This window comes from Nicotiana sylvestris, chromosome 9 (genome assembly GCF_000393655.2).
Source record: "Nicotiana sylvestris chromosome 9, ASM39365v2, whole genome shotgun sequence".
Lineage (NCBI taxonomy): Eukaryota > Viridiplantae > Streptophyta > Magnoliopsida > Solanales > Solanaceae > Nicotiana > Nicotiana sylvestris.
Window position 1 is genome coordinate 181423713 of NC_091065.1, and position 14057 is coordinate 181437769.

At 34.9% G+C, this 14057-nt stretch overlaps 1 long non-coding RNA gene across 2 annotated transcripts; it reads right to left on the reverse strand.

Moving 5' to 3' along the window:
• Positions 1–1155: 1155 nt before the first annotated feature.
• Positions 1156–13590, reverse strand: LOC138877167 (uncharacterized). Of its 2 annotated transcripts, none has more exons than XR_011402505.1 (2): positions 13158–13590; positions 1156–1425 (listed from the first exon to the last, which is right to left on the reverse strand). It is a non-coding gene; the product is annotated as an uncharacterized lncRNA (long non-coding RNA). The 2 variants fall into 2 exon arrangements; XR_011402504.1 differs by having other exon boundaries at positions 1156–1537.
• Between the last annotated feature and the right edge of the window lie 467 nt (positions 13591–14057).

A 14057-nucleotide genomic window follows, 5' to 3' on the forward strand; every position in this document is an offset into this window, starting at 1 on the left:
CTGGAGACGCTCAAACTGCCTCCGATAGTCCTCCCTCTGAGTGATAGGAAGAAAATTCTCCAGAAATAGTTGAGAGAACTGATCCCAAGTCAAGGTAGGCGACCCAGCTGGCCTAGACAAACAATAATCCCTCCACCAAGTCTTGGCGGAACCTGACAGACAAAAAGCAACAAAGTTGACCCTATTGGTCTCCACTATCCCCATGTTCTGAAGAACCTCATGGCAGTTGTCTAAGTAATCCTGGGGATCCTCTAAAGGTGTACCACCATAAGTAGTAGTGAACAACTTGGTGAACCTGTCTAACCTCTACAAAGCATCGGCAGACATAGCTGCTCCATCACCGGTCTGAGCTACCACACCCGGCTGAACTGCTCAAACTGGCTGAGTTGTTGGTGTCTGAAACTGGGGAGTCATCTGCTTCAGAGTGTGGGTAGCGGGAGTCTGTGCTCCTTCCCCAGCCTTAGAGATAACTGGTGTTACAGGAAGTAAGCCTGCCCGGGTGAAACTCTCCATAAGGCCCACTAGATGAACCAGAGCATCCTGGAGTACTGAGGTAGCATTGAACCACTCTAGGACCTGAGCTGGGCCTACCGAAATTGTCTGGGCCGGAACCTCATCTTCAAACTCTACCTGAGGCTCCGCCACTAGTACTGTTGCTCTAGGCTGAGCATTGCCCCTGCCTCAGCCCCTAGCATAGCCTCGTCCTCGTCCTCTAACCCTTGTGGGAACTGCTGTTGGGGGCTCGGGATGCTGGTTAGTAGATGAAGAAGCGCGTGTTCTTGCCATCTGCGAAAAAACAGAGTAGAAAATCAATTAACATTGAGAAACCAAACTGCACGATAGAGATGAATATAAGTGAAACTGTTCCTAACTTTGCAGCCTCTGGGGGGATAAGCACAGACGTCTCTGTACCGATCCCTCAGACTCTACCAAGCTTGTCCATGAATTGTGAGACCTAAGCAACCTAGAGCATTGATACCAATTTGTCACGACCCGGATTTCCCACCCTTGAGAGTCGTGATGGCGCCTACTCGTGAAAGCTAGGCAAGCTGAGTATTATAGATTCATTAGCCCCTTTTACTTAACCTTTTTAACAATTTTAAACAACATGAAATCAACAGTGGAATAATAATAATTAAAGACATACGGAAGAAGAAATCTGATAACTTAGCCAAATACAAATACGAAAAATACAAAGTACATCTCTACCAAGAACTGGTGTTACAATATCATGAACCATCTACGAATACTACAAATAGTTGTCTGGAAAGAAAGATACAATCTGTCTCTGATGTAAATGAAAACAGAATATAAAGATAGAAGGGGATTCTAGGGCCTGCAGACGTCTGCAGGACTACCTCGGGTCTCCTGATGGACTAAAGGCAGCAACCTCTCTCTACGGTCCAAATGCTCTAGCACCGGGATCTGCACACAATGCAGAGTGTAATATCAGCACAACCGACCCCATGTGCTGGTAAGTGTCGTGCCTAACCTTGGCGAAGTAGTGACAAGGCTAAGACAAGACTACCAAATAAACCTGCACAGTTTAAAGCATAAATGACAAGTAATAATAACAGAAACTAGCAATTAAAGATGGGAGGGAGAAACATGTTGCGGGGAAATATCCAGTACCAATAGTAACTTAGGAGAAAACATAAAGAACATTTTAAAGTCAGCATTAGTAAGAATAAGGAAATAGTAACAATTAATATCCACTTTCATTCTTTATTGTTGCGGCGCGCAGCCCGATCCAAATAATATAAATCTGTTGCGGCATGCAACCCGATCCAAATCATATATCACTGTTGCGACGTGCAACCCGACCCCTCCTATCCTCCCTTATTACTCCATGTTGAGGCGTGAAACCCGATCCCATATAATGTTGTTGCAGCGTGCAACCCGATCCCAATATAAAATTCAACACCAATTACAAAAGAATCCCGACAAGGGAACAATTAGCAAACAACACTATCCCGGCAAGGGAACCAACAATAAGAATAAACACATCCCGGCAAGGGAGCCAAAAGTAAGAATTAAATACGTCCCGACAAGAGAATCAGCTATACCCAAACTTGTACCAACATTTAACTTGACAAATGAAACCTCAACTAGAACCAATACTCAACAATAAGCAAATACCACGAGAACAGTCATGATTCTTGCCCAACACGGGGAGTTAACAACTTAGGCATTTGTTGTACTTATTAAGATCACAACGATTATAATTTAGGACTCACGGGCATGTTTGACAATGACGTATAGATACTCGTCACCACACCTATACATCGTACACTACACTAGCACATAGCAAATAAAGCACAATACTTATTTCCTCAAGCTAAGGTTAGACCAAACACTTATCTCAATGTCACGAACACAATTCAAGCCTCAACTACGGCTTTACCTCTTGATTCCACCACCAATTCGCTTGTATCTAGCCATAATTTACTTAACGATATCAATAAATGCTAAATAAATCAATTCTAATGCATGGAAATAGGTTTTCTAAAGATTTTCCCAAAAAGTCAAAAATCGACCATGAGCCCACATGGTCAAAACCTGATGTTCGAACCAAAAACCGATTACTCATTCACCCAAGAACTCAAATATATAATTTGTTTTGAAATCGGACCCCAAATTGAGGTCCAAATCCCCAAAATTTAAAAATCCTAGTTCTACGCAAAACACCCAATTTCCCCCATGAAAACCCTTGTTTTTGATTTGAAATCAGGTGGAAAGATGCTATATATTAAAGAAAATGAGTTAGAAATGACTTACAATCGATTTGGAGAAGAACTTTTCTTTAGAAAATCGCCCAAGAGAGCTTAGGGTTTGAGGGAGTTTGAAAAATGAAGAATTTTCGGCAAAGTTATTGTAGACATGTGATTTTTGACCATCCCCAAGATTTTTTATATTTTAGCATGTAAATATTTAATTTAGGCCTAATATCGCTATTTCAACTAACTTTGACTCTTTTACTTTATTTTTATTACAAGAAAATGAAAATTATAAAAAATAGTTTCATTAATGTTTTATAGTCATTTTTAATCTTGAAAAATACCAAAAATAATTTTGTTTTAACGGTCAGTCTTATTTTAATAGTTATTTTACTTAAGTAGGATTAATTAATAAATGAGATCATATTTTTAGTCTCGTTCGTGGGAAAAAATTAAAATTTGGGCTCAAACAACCCATTTTAGGCCTAATTTTCGGATCTAGCTCATAATTCCTAGGCCCATACCCCTTAACCTAAAAAAACCCTACAAAAACCTAGACCTAGACACTCTACAATCAGTCATTTGGACTGAAGACCTAATGAGTAACGCCTAAAACCTTCACAAAAAAGATACATCAGCTGTTTTTTCATAGAATAGGACCCTCCCCCCACAGATATGTCTCCTTCTGAAAACAAAGCAACCATTTTCATGGCTTTTGGCTAAACAAAAACAAAGCAGCCATCTCACAAACAACCACCCTCAACTTTCCATTTTCTACCCAAAAACCATCCCCGAGCTTCGTCTTCTCAGCGCCTAAAGACACAACTAACCTCTTTTATCTTCTCCACACCCAAGAACACCAAACGACTCACCCCTCCACATAGATGTAGATAGAGAACGGGCAGAGAGAGTGACGATCAGGGAGGAGGACAGATGAGAAACAGAGGCTTACTGACGGTCTTTCATCAAACGAAAATCAATCGCACCTCCTTCTTCTTCAAGAGAAATTTTCTCTTTAGATTTCTGTCACACCTCCTTTTTTACTACACCCCCGGAAGGGTATATAAGGGAGTTTTTTAAAACTTAAAGTGACAATCGAAACGGGATTATTTTATTAAAAAAAAATCAGAGTCGCCACTTGGGATAATTTATGGTGTCCCAAGTCACCGGTTCAAATCTAGAATCGAGGAAAGATTGACTCTGTATTACAGTCCGCGAACACAGAAATTCGGGTAAGGCATTCTGTTAACCCGGGAGAAGGTGTTAGGCATTCCCGAGTTCTGTGGTTCTAGCACGGTCGCTCAACTGTTATTATTGGCCAAATTATCTGATTTTAAAATACTTTTAAACCTATGTGCATTTTAGCTTTAAATCGTTTTTAATTATTTTCAGAAAGATTTCAACTTCATCTAAAACATGTCTTTGGACCACGCCACATGAAATGCACCCGAAATCCGAGACACATTTTATTTAACGTTGTTAAGATTTAGATTTGGGTCACATGAAATGCACACCCGAGTTTAGAAAGGTAATTTTTAAGATAGCTCGCCTAAAGCAACTACGCTCTTTCAAGTTTGCGAGGGCCATGGAAAATTCAAATAATGGCACACCTCGATTTCTAGAGGATTAAAATTAGTTGAGTGAGGGCCATACATTATGGGATTCATATGTGAATGGCATGCCTCACTTTATTTTAAAAAGATTCGTACTCAACTAAAGCGAATTACGGATGTTCATAAGTGACCATCCAACTTGTTTAGAATCGATTCACACATGTAGAAATTTATAGATCTAATTTTGAAAGCATCAATAACAAACGGGAGGCTGCCAAGGATATTATGGCCGATCATATAGAGACAAATAGCCAAACCTTTTAATGCAATTACGCAGTAGCACCAGACAAAAAAAGCTGCAACATATATAAAGTAAAATCTTTATCTAAAGGTAATTGGGCATTGTATTAAAGTGAAATTTATACATATGGCTAATTATTTAGGATCAATCAACATCTGCTAGCAGTAGTCATCTCTATTGCAAAGGAAGAAGATTCAAAAGGAAGCAATTGTAGGAGACCGTATCACAGTAATAGCAAAATAGAAACATGTGCTCTTAACCAACGCACCATCAAGGGCGGAGCTTTATATTTTCGAAAACTTGACTTCACAACACGACCGGAATAAGAACCTCAAACGAAGACCGGAAACAACAAATTGAGAACAAATTTCAGCTCAATACTTCAGAAATCAAGCTAAGCACGCTAATCAAATTCATTAAAATCAATTAACTCAAATGATCTAGTCCAAGTTCATCTATAACTCAAACTTTTCAAAATTTTCAGCACATATGCACCTTCAGCACATCACATCCACTCTATTGAACACAACCAAACATGCTTCGCAAATTCGAAACATCTGTAATTCCCCACCAGAATTTGACGACAGTGATATAAGTTAAACAGGTTTGAATCTTCTAACTTACAAATTACTTAGAAAAGGATTCAATCATATAAAGATAACAAATGTATCGAAATTTCATGGAGAGGAACAAAAGACACGTTTCGTATTATGTCCAAGTAAAACTTGAATTCATAGTTGAATACCTGGTTGGGCAAGAAACGATTGAAAGAGCCAAAGAAAAAACACAACAAATAGGGCTGAAGTTCGGCAAACACGAGCAGAAATTAGAATGGAACCTCGAGCAACAGCTGGGAACTCGACTCGGCACCACGAATGTTGAATCGAACATGAACTCAAACCCAAATATCAGTCAAATTCCATTTTTTGCGACAAATAAACCCAGCCAAAAATCCTCTACCTCCGTCTTGATTTTCTATCCGTTCTCTCTGCTGTGTGTGTGTGCTTAGCGACTGAAATCCATGAAAACGATGAAGTTTCTCTGGGGGCGGGGGGGGGGGATGGTTTTGGCTGACGAAGGTGATGAAGAAGAAGACGGCTTAGGGGTGCTGTATGGGGTGCCAGCGTTCAGGGGTTTTCACTTCAGAGGAAGCCATGAAATTTTTTGCTGTTTCTTCTATGAAGACCGTCGATCAGGGGGTGGGTATCCTGTGTATTTTTGTTGAGAAGATGAAGTTACAGGGGAATAGGGTCTTATTTTGTCCTTTGCGGCAGATTTCTAAAGAGGTCCCTCCTATTTTAGTGTATTTCCGTCTCTTTAAATAGGTAGCAGAAATGAATTACCTATTCACAAATACCCCTTCCCCAATTTTTTATTTAACTCCACTCAAATACTTTTCTTTGCTCTATTCAGTAATGCACTCCCAACCTCACCACTCTAGAAGCTTCCTAATTAGTTAGGTAAGACTCCCCAATTTAAACAATCCCTAGACTACCCTTAAAACCTCATGTTAATTACTTCAAAAACCAAATGGGTCAAATTGACCCAAGATTCAACCTAGAAAATTAGATTAATTACTCAAAATAATAATTATCCCAACTAATTAAATACCAAATTAAAAGAAAATTGTCAAAATTCAAAAATTAAAGAGTAAAATGCAACATGACTATTTTTTATGATATTTTTCTATTTTGTCAAACAACAACTTACTTAATTAATCTAAAAATGTAAAATAAAATCCTAAATGCAGATACAATATATTATTTTATATTTTTATGATTTGAAATAAATGCCAAAGATAATCCTAATTAATTAAACTAAATATGAAACTATTTTTGTGTTTTCGAAATTATATAAAGATAAAAATAAGGTACTATTTTTTGTATTATTTTTTTAAAAAAGAATTTATGAAAAATACATAAACTAAAATATTTTTTATAATTTTTCTTTTTCTTGTAATAAAATAAAGTAAAAGAGTCAAAATGCGTTGAAATATCTATATTAGACCTAAATTAAATATTTACATGCTAAAATATAAAAATATTGGGGAGGGAGGGTCAAAAATCACATGTCTACAATTTTCATTAAAACTCAAGTCTCAACATTAAACTACAAGACAACTCTTTAAACACCTCAAAACAAGCCCTAAAACAACCATGAGAATCCATGGCACGAACCCCTTTCCCTTCGAGTTCCGGTTGCAATCGACCAGCGAGGTTCAATCCGTCGAGGTCGCCGGTTCAAAGTTCAGTCAATAGCTCGCTGTGGTCGATTCGATTTGGATTTTTACATTTGGAGAATGCTGAGCAAAGGTCCATTCTAATATTTATCATCTTTTTGTGTACTTGCGTGAATAAACCCACACTATCCTTAATAAATATTGTTCAGTTTAAATTGTGGTTTCCAAGTTATATTATCATGTGAATATTTTCATGTTATCCTTGTTAGTAATATTTTTCTCTTTCTTTTGTCTAGCTTGATTCATTTATTATGGCCATGTTCACAATTTTGTGCTAATCTGGTGGGTACATATTTGTGGCGAGGTTATTAGTTTATTTGTGCTTCAAATTTTACATGATTCATTAAGCTTGTTTTTATTTGTATTATTGCTTGTGTTTCATATTTTTGTTATCTTAAATTTATAATGTTAGATTTATCAAAGGACAGAAAGATTTAGGGGTTGGATATAAAAGAAAAATCAGAATGTTAAACTAGTCAAATAATTCCATAACTTCAATCACCTTTCTTGAGTAACGAACTGTGTGGTTATTCCAACAAATGATTTCCATAATTTTGGACCTTCACATGTAATCTTAAATTGTAGTAAGTAATTTAAGTCATGGACATTCGTCGTTTATTTTAGGCACGTTTAATATACTATCGTAATTGCGTACACGTTCGCGTGACATAATTATGATTTTAAAACCAAATCGGAGTATGCGTGCGCGCAACTTCGACCGAAATTTCTTAATAATAATAAGCCGTTATTAATTGTGGACACGTTCGCGTGACATGATTTTTGACACGCCAAACGGAATGGGTACACGTACGCGTGACCTGTTTTAAGATAACTTTTCTTAATTAAAAGGGCAAATGCACATAGGTTCTAAAATCGGTGATCAAACAATTTGATTAAGCCAAGTATGATCAAAACGACCGTGCTAGAACCACGGAACTCGCGAATGCCTAACACCTTCTCCCGGGTTAACATAATTTCTTATCTGGATTTCTTTGTTCGCCGACCGTAAATAGAGTCAACTTCCTCGATTCGGGATTTTAAATCGGTGAATCTGAATTATCCCAAGTGGTGACTCTGAATTTTGAATAAATAATCTCGTTTCGATTGTCACTTAAATTGAAAAAAACTCACTTATATACCCTTTCGGGGTAGTAAAAAGGAGGTGTGACAGCTCTGGCGACTCTACTGGGGAGAAAAACCCAAAACTTCTGGTTCAGGGTTCAAGAATCCGAGCTTGTTTTTACAATTTTTTACTTGGCTTTATTTATTGTTTCTATTATCGTATTTGTGGACCTAATGTGCTAAATGTTGTTTATTTACCGCTTTGTATTATTTGAATTGTATTAAACTGTCTTCTTACACCACCCCTCTGAGTCTTCTGAAAATGGTGCACACGTTCGTGTGGCCTTCTTTTTCTGTAGAAGTTATACCGAATAAGAACGGGGTTGGGCCAGTAACAAGGCCGGGTAGACTTCAGTGCTCCCAGTACGTTGCCCCATCTTCGGTTCGAGTTGTCCGCTCGGGTAAGCCAGGTCAAGAACACAACCCCAGGCTTTAAACTTAGAACAACATAACCTCATGTCGGATCACTAGTAGGAACATTTGCTTGCATCACGTGGATTTGACTTAGGGGACTCAACGCAGGGGTTGGGTACGTCTAGGATAGGTGTACCCAAAAATAAAAGACCATCATGATGCATCCTATGTGCTACATGTTACATTTCTTCAAGGGTAAAAGGGTCATTTGACGGACCAATGATGACTAAGGGTAAATGAGAAAAAAAAAAGGTGAAGTGTGAAAATAAAGCAAGTAGGGCCCAATTATGTTTTCTTTCACATTTTTGTTAAGAAAAATACAAAAAACAAATATGACAAATTCAAAAAAGATTTTGCACTTTTTCATCATTTTTCGAAAATCAAAAAATCAAAAAAAAAGAGGAAAAGAAAATCCAAAAAGAGTTTACAGTTTCATCATTTTTCAAAAAAAATTTTTTCTCTAAATTAGTTTATTTATTTATTCTCACCCGTATCCAATCTGCCCAAACTACGCATACCTGATTCTCGTCTTTCGGGGCGTAATATGTAGACAACCCACATATGGTCTTGTCTTCCTAGTGAGTGTTTTTGGCTTCGCGGGGTCTTAGCTAAATCTTGCATTTTTAGTCACTTTTAGCCACATAGGTTAATTTTAGAAAAGTAGTCACAATCATGTCTTGCATGCGTCCAACAGGAAGAGTTATTGTCTCATATAGCGTTCTAGGTCTTTAACTTTATTTGGTCTTAATTTTCTCATACAGGTGTGGACTTACTTACCGGAGTTTGAGCAAGACAGACCCCCAGGACCATCTGGTCAGGACCGTTGCACCCGGGAGTTGCTTAAGGAAATTTTTATTTTTATTTTTTTATGTTTTGAGTCTGTTTTTCTTTTTATGTCGTCTTTTACCTTCTAGTTTTGTACAGTAATGTCGATTTTTTTATTATTGTACTTTCTGTTTTGTATTTGAAAAAGTGTGTAATAAATCAAAAATCCAAAAAAAAGAAATTTTGCGTTTTTATATTTCTGTTAGATGTTTTATTTAGAATACTAATTCTAGGAATAAAAAAAATCATTTGAGGTGGTTTTCCTTAGGAAATTAATATCTAGACGTCAAAATAAAAATTGCTTTTATATTTTCTTTTAGTACATTAAGACTAAAAATACAAAAAAAAGAGAATTTTCTTTTAGCACCGGTTTAAAAGTTTTCTTTTAAGATATTAATTTCAAAAATCCAAAAAGATTTTCTTTTGAGGTTCTTCTTTGGGAAATTAATGAAAAAATAAATTAAAAAAATATTTTGTTTTATTTTCACTAGAACTTTAGGATATTGTACATAGAATAAGAAAAAAAACATACTTTATATGTTGTTTATCTTTAAAGTTTCTTCCTTAGGTAATCAAAAACTGAAATTAAAAAATATTTTTTTTATCTTGTTCATTTCTCGTTTCGAAATCTTTTTCAGGGATATCGAATAAAAATTCAAAATATTTTCTTTGGTTTATTCCTTAGATTTCCTTCCTAAAAAAACAATCAAAAAAAGATTTTTCTCTTCTAGGGTTTTTTCCTTAATTATTTTCCATAGAATGTTTGTTTAAAAAAGAAAAAAAGAGAAAAAATATATGCTCGTTAAGCTTGAGTTTAAAATATGTTATAGAACATTAAGTCTAGAATACTCAAAAAAAAAAAGGATTTGCTTCTTTTATTTCTCTTTTCTCATTAAGAAAAGAGAACGTTAGTTTGTTTACTTTATTCCCGATCTTCTCAAACTACGCAAAGATCTTATTTATGCGGCGACATGATACGTAAGCAACCTAAATAGGGTTTGATCGAATCATTTTTTTCAAAAAAAGGTGAAATTATGGGATGTGAAAAATGAGAGAAAAGAAAAGAGTGATAATTATCAAAAAAAAAAAAAAGAGGAAGGAAAATGAGCCAATAAGTGCTAGAAAAGAAAGAAAAGAGAAGATTGAAATGAACAAAATTGGGATGATGCCAAGTGACCTTGTGACCCTAAAAGTCATTCTAGAACCGTTAATTGTTGCTAGGTACATTGCACGCAATGTTATATTTTTAGCTGTTAAATGCCCTAATGCTAATAAGATGTCCCCAGTTTGTTCCTTTATTGTCTTCATTGAGCAGAAGGGTGGTTGGTTTATGGTTTTTAAGTAACTCGTCCATACAACACAAGGTCAAAAAGCAAGGTAGTCATGGCTAGCAAAGACTTGGATGCAAAGGTTATTGATCCGTCTAAGGGAATTGTTGAATAAGAATCTAAGTTGAAAGAAGAGGTCTTGAGGTTGAAAGGACAGATGGCCGAAATATACCAAGCCTGGATTAGTGGGCATCGTCCACCATCAGTTCCCACTAACTACACTGAAAACCTTGTCACCATTCCGCCACTATCACAAATCCAGGATATCTCGCCGCAACCTTTTCATACTCTACCCCTAGAACCACCTTACATCCCGCTCCTTTGACCACTCATGTTTTTGTAACCCCTCCACCTGCTACCTTTCCTCGATCCTCTAGCGAGACTGTGTTCAAAATCCCCGATGCCCAATGTCACACCTCCTTTTTATCGGGAAGATAGGAAAGAAAGGAGTTTTTCCAATTTAAGTGACATTATTCGAAATGAGATTATTTTATTTATTAGAGTCGCCACTTGGAATAGTTTATTTGGTATCCCAAGTCACCAGTTTATTTTAAAATCCCAAATCGAGGAAAATTTTATTTTTTAAAGTCTGCGAACCAGAAATTTTAGATAAGGAATTCTGTTAACCCGGGAGAAGGTGTTAGGCATTCCCGGGTTCCGTGGCTCTAGCATGGTCGCTTAGTGATTATTACTTGGCTTAAATTGTTTAACAACTCATCTTTAGGACCTATGTGAAATTATCTTTTTAATGCTTTTAATCACTTGATTCGTTCGTAATTAAAGAATTGAGTTATGCGTACATACACTCTTTTCCTTTGGCGCGTTAAAATCATGTCACGCGAATGTGTCCACAATTAATAATGCTTTGTTTATTTTTAAGAAAAGTTTGGTTGAAGTTGCGCGAACGCATCCCTCGAGTTACTTTTAGAATTAAATTCGCAATTAAGTTACGCGAACGTATACATAATCACAATACTAGTCTAAATCGAGCCTAAAGCAAACTACGATAATTCAATTTTTAAAAGCAACATTTGTGAGGGCCATGGATAATTTAATTTATTTATGGAACACCTCAAACCTTTTCAATAAGTGTTAGTTCTTAATCTAATCTTACGAGGGCCATGAATTATAAATTTTGTTTGGCATGACACACCTCACTTATTTTAACAAAAGGGAGTTGCTTTTTATTTTAACAATTCATCACGCTTTATTAAATATTAAGAAAGTTTGGTCGAAGTTGCGCGAACGCATACCTCGATTTTGTTATTAGGATCGTAATCATGTCAAGCGAACGTGTGCACAATTACGATGATAGATTAAGTCGCATCTAAAGCAAGCTACGACAGCTCATGGTTATTAAGTCTAATTTGAGATTATTCCCATGAAACGTTCATATAGGCACCTCAATATAAAAGGAGTCACGCAATTTTACTACATGTTAATGTCATAGGCAAAAGCAAATCGACACACTGCAAACTGAAGCACACATTTAAGTAAAGAAACACATGAATGAAGAAAACATTAAAAATACATGGAAACTGAAATTGAAATAACTATAACATGCAAATAGTAACATTTGATTTTTTTTTTTTTTTAGTTTTCATGGCCAAGGGGTTAACAATTGAAAACGTATACTAAATAACTATAGCTTAGCCTCAAACACCCAATTTATTTGCAAAGAAAAATATATATATTTTTTATAACTTACTACACTTATATAAAAAAATAATTATTATAGTTTATGGCCTACTTAATACTACCCTTATCTAGTCCCACTCTAAACAGTTATAAAAATTATCAAAAAGGCATAATAGAAGCACAAATAAATAAATAAATAAATAAATAAATAAATAAAATTAAAATGAACAAACACCCTATGGAAAAGAACTGTACTCAACAAAGTTATTTGCACCCCTAAATAAATATGAACTATTAACGTAAAATTGACTTACCTTTTAACAAGTGGCCATTCATTAGAAGATCATTACACACACAAGACAAAAGTTTATATATACTACTGGATTCACATAGAAGGAATATGACAACTTTTTTTTTTTTTAAAACGTAAATGAATTCGTAAAACTAGAAACATGATTTAATTAAACCTTCAAAACAAAATTTAGTTAGTAACAGAATTCTTATCAGATTTGAACTTAATTGTGATTGACTATCATTTACCATTTGAAATGAAAAGTTTTTTTTTTTTACTGAACAAACTAAACCCAACTCACACGAAGATTAGAACATATTACTTCCTGCTTCTTTCCACTAGAGAACATTTTCATAATTATTAACATATTCCTAAGACTAGACAATTAACAAAAAACGAATTATTCAATGTCTCAATTTTATGAAAACAGAAGCGTCATCCTTGATTCTTAGTCAATTAATGATCTTTTGAAGAAAAAAGTCACAAACGAATAGAAACATAATAAAATATGGTGATAAAAGGTACCGTCGATTTAAGCGGACTAACTGAGATAAAATAATTACATATCCAAAATATTATATCCAAAGTCTTGACCAAAGACATGATATCAAGGTATTGACATTTCAAGTATAACTTAAGACAACCAACATAAAATTAAAACATCTTTAACATACTATTCAAACTTTAATTAAAAAGATCAAAGTAGGACTTAAAGTACATAAACGAACCTTAAATTTCCTTGTGAATATCCGCAGAAAACGTACTATACCAACTCCGAACAACGAACGAAACTTCAAAACTCAACCAAATAATTCTTTTGAATCTTGCCTTGGTTACTGCCTTTTCTTTTTCTTTCTTTTTCTTTCAACGTTAACTTTTTTTTTTGTTTCCAAAAATCCCCCCTTTCTTTGCTGAAGAGAGTGATATTTAAATAGCGAAGTTTGCTGGATGGTTTCCCCATCTCCCCATGAAAATCGATAGCAGAAGAGGGGATCGTGGGATTTGTTCTGAGTTGTTTCAATTTTGAAAATAAACAAGTGAGTGTGTGCAAATTGTGAAGAGTGGGTAACATGGGGTAATTGTGAGAGGAGACGTGGGGGGTGGGGGAAGTTAGAGTTGGGGTTGTTAGCAAGTCACGTTATCTCAAATCAGATATTTGAGATAAAGTTTGTGATACCAAACATTATCTCTTTTAACATGACTTTATTATTATTATTATTATTATATATATATATATATATATATATATATATATATATATATATTTTAAAAGCAAAATTGAATTATAAATATAAGAAGATTAACCAACATTTTCTTATAATATAGGGAAACTATATATATTTACATGTACTTTAAATAATACTAAGAAAAAATACTATATCTTACTTATTAAAATTCTAATTAAAAGAAACTAAATACCTTTTTTTTAAATTTTCTTTTCTCGTGTAAATAGAAATAAAATTTATACTCTAAGAATGTGAATATTATTTTTGTAGTTTTTTATTTAATTAATATTTTTTTTAAACCTATTAAGAGTAAGATAAAAATTTACAATATCAAAATTATGCCTAAAGGAAATATTTACACTAAATAGTATAAAATTTGGATGTGGTCAAAAATTAGTTGTT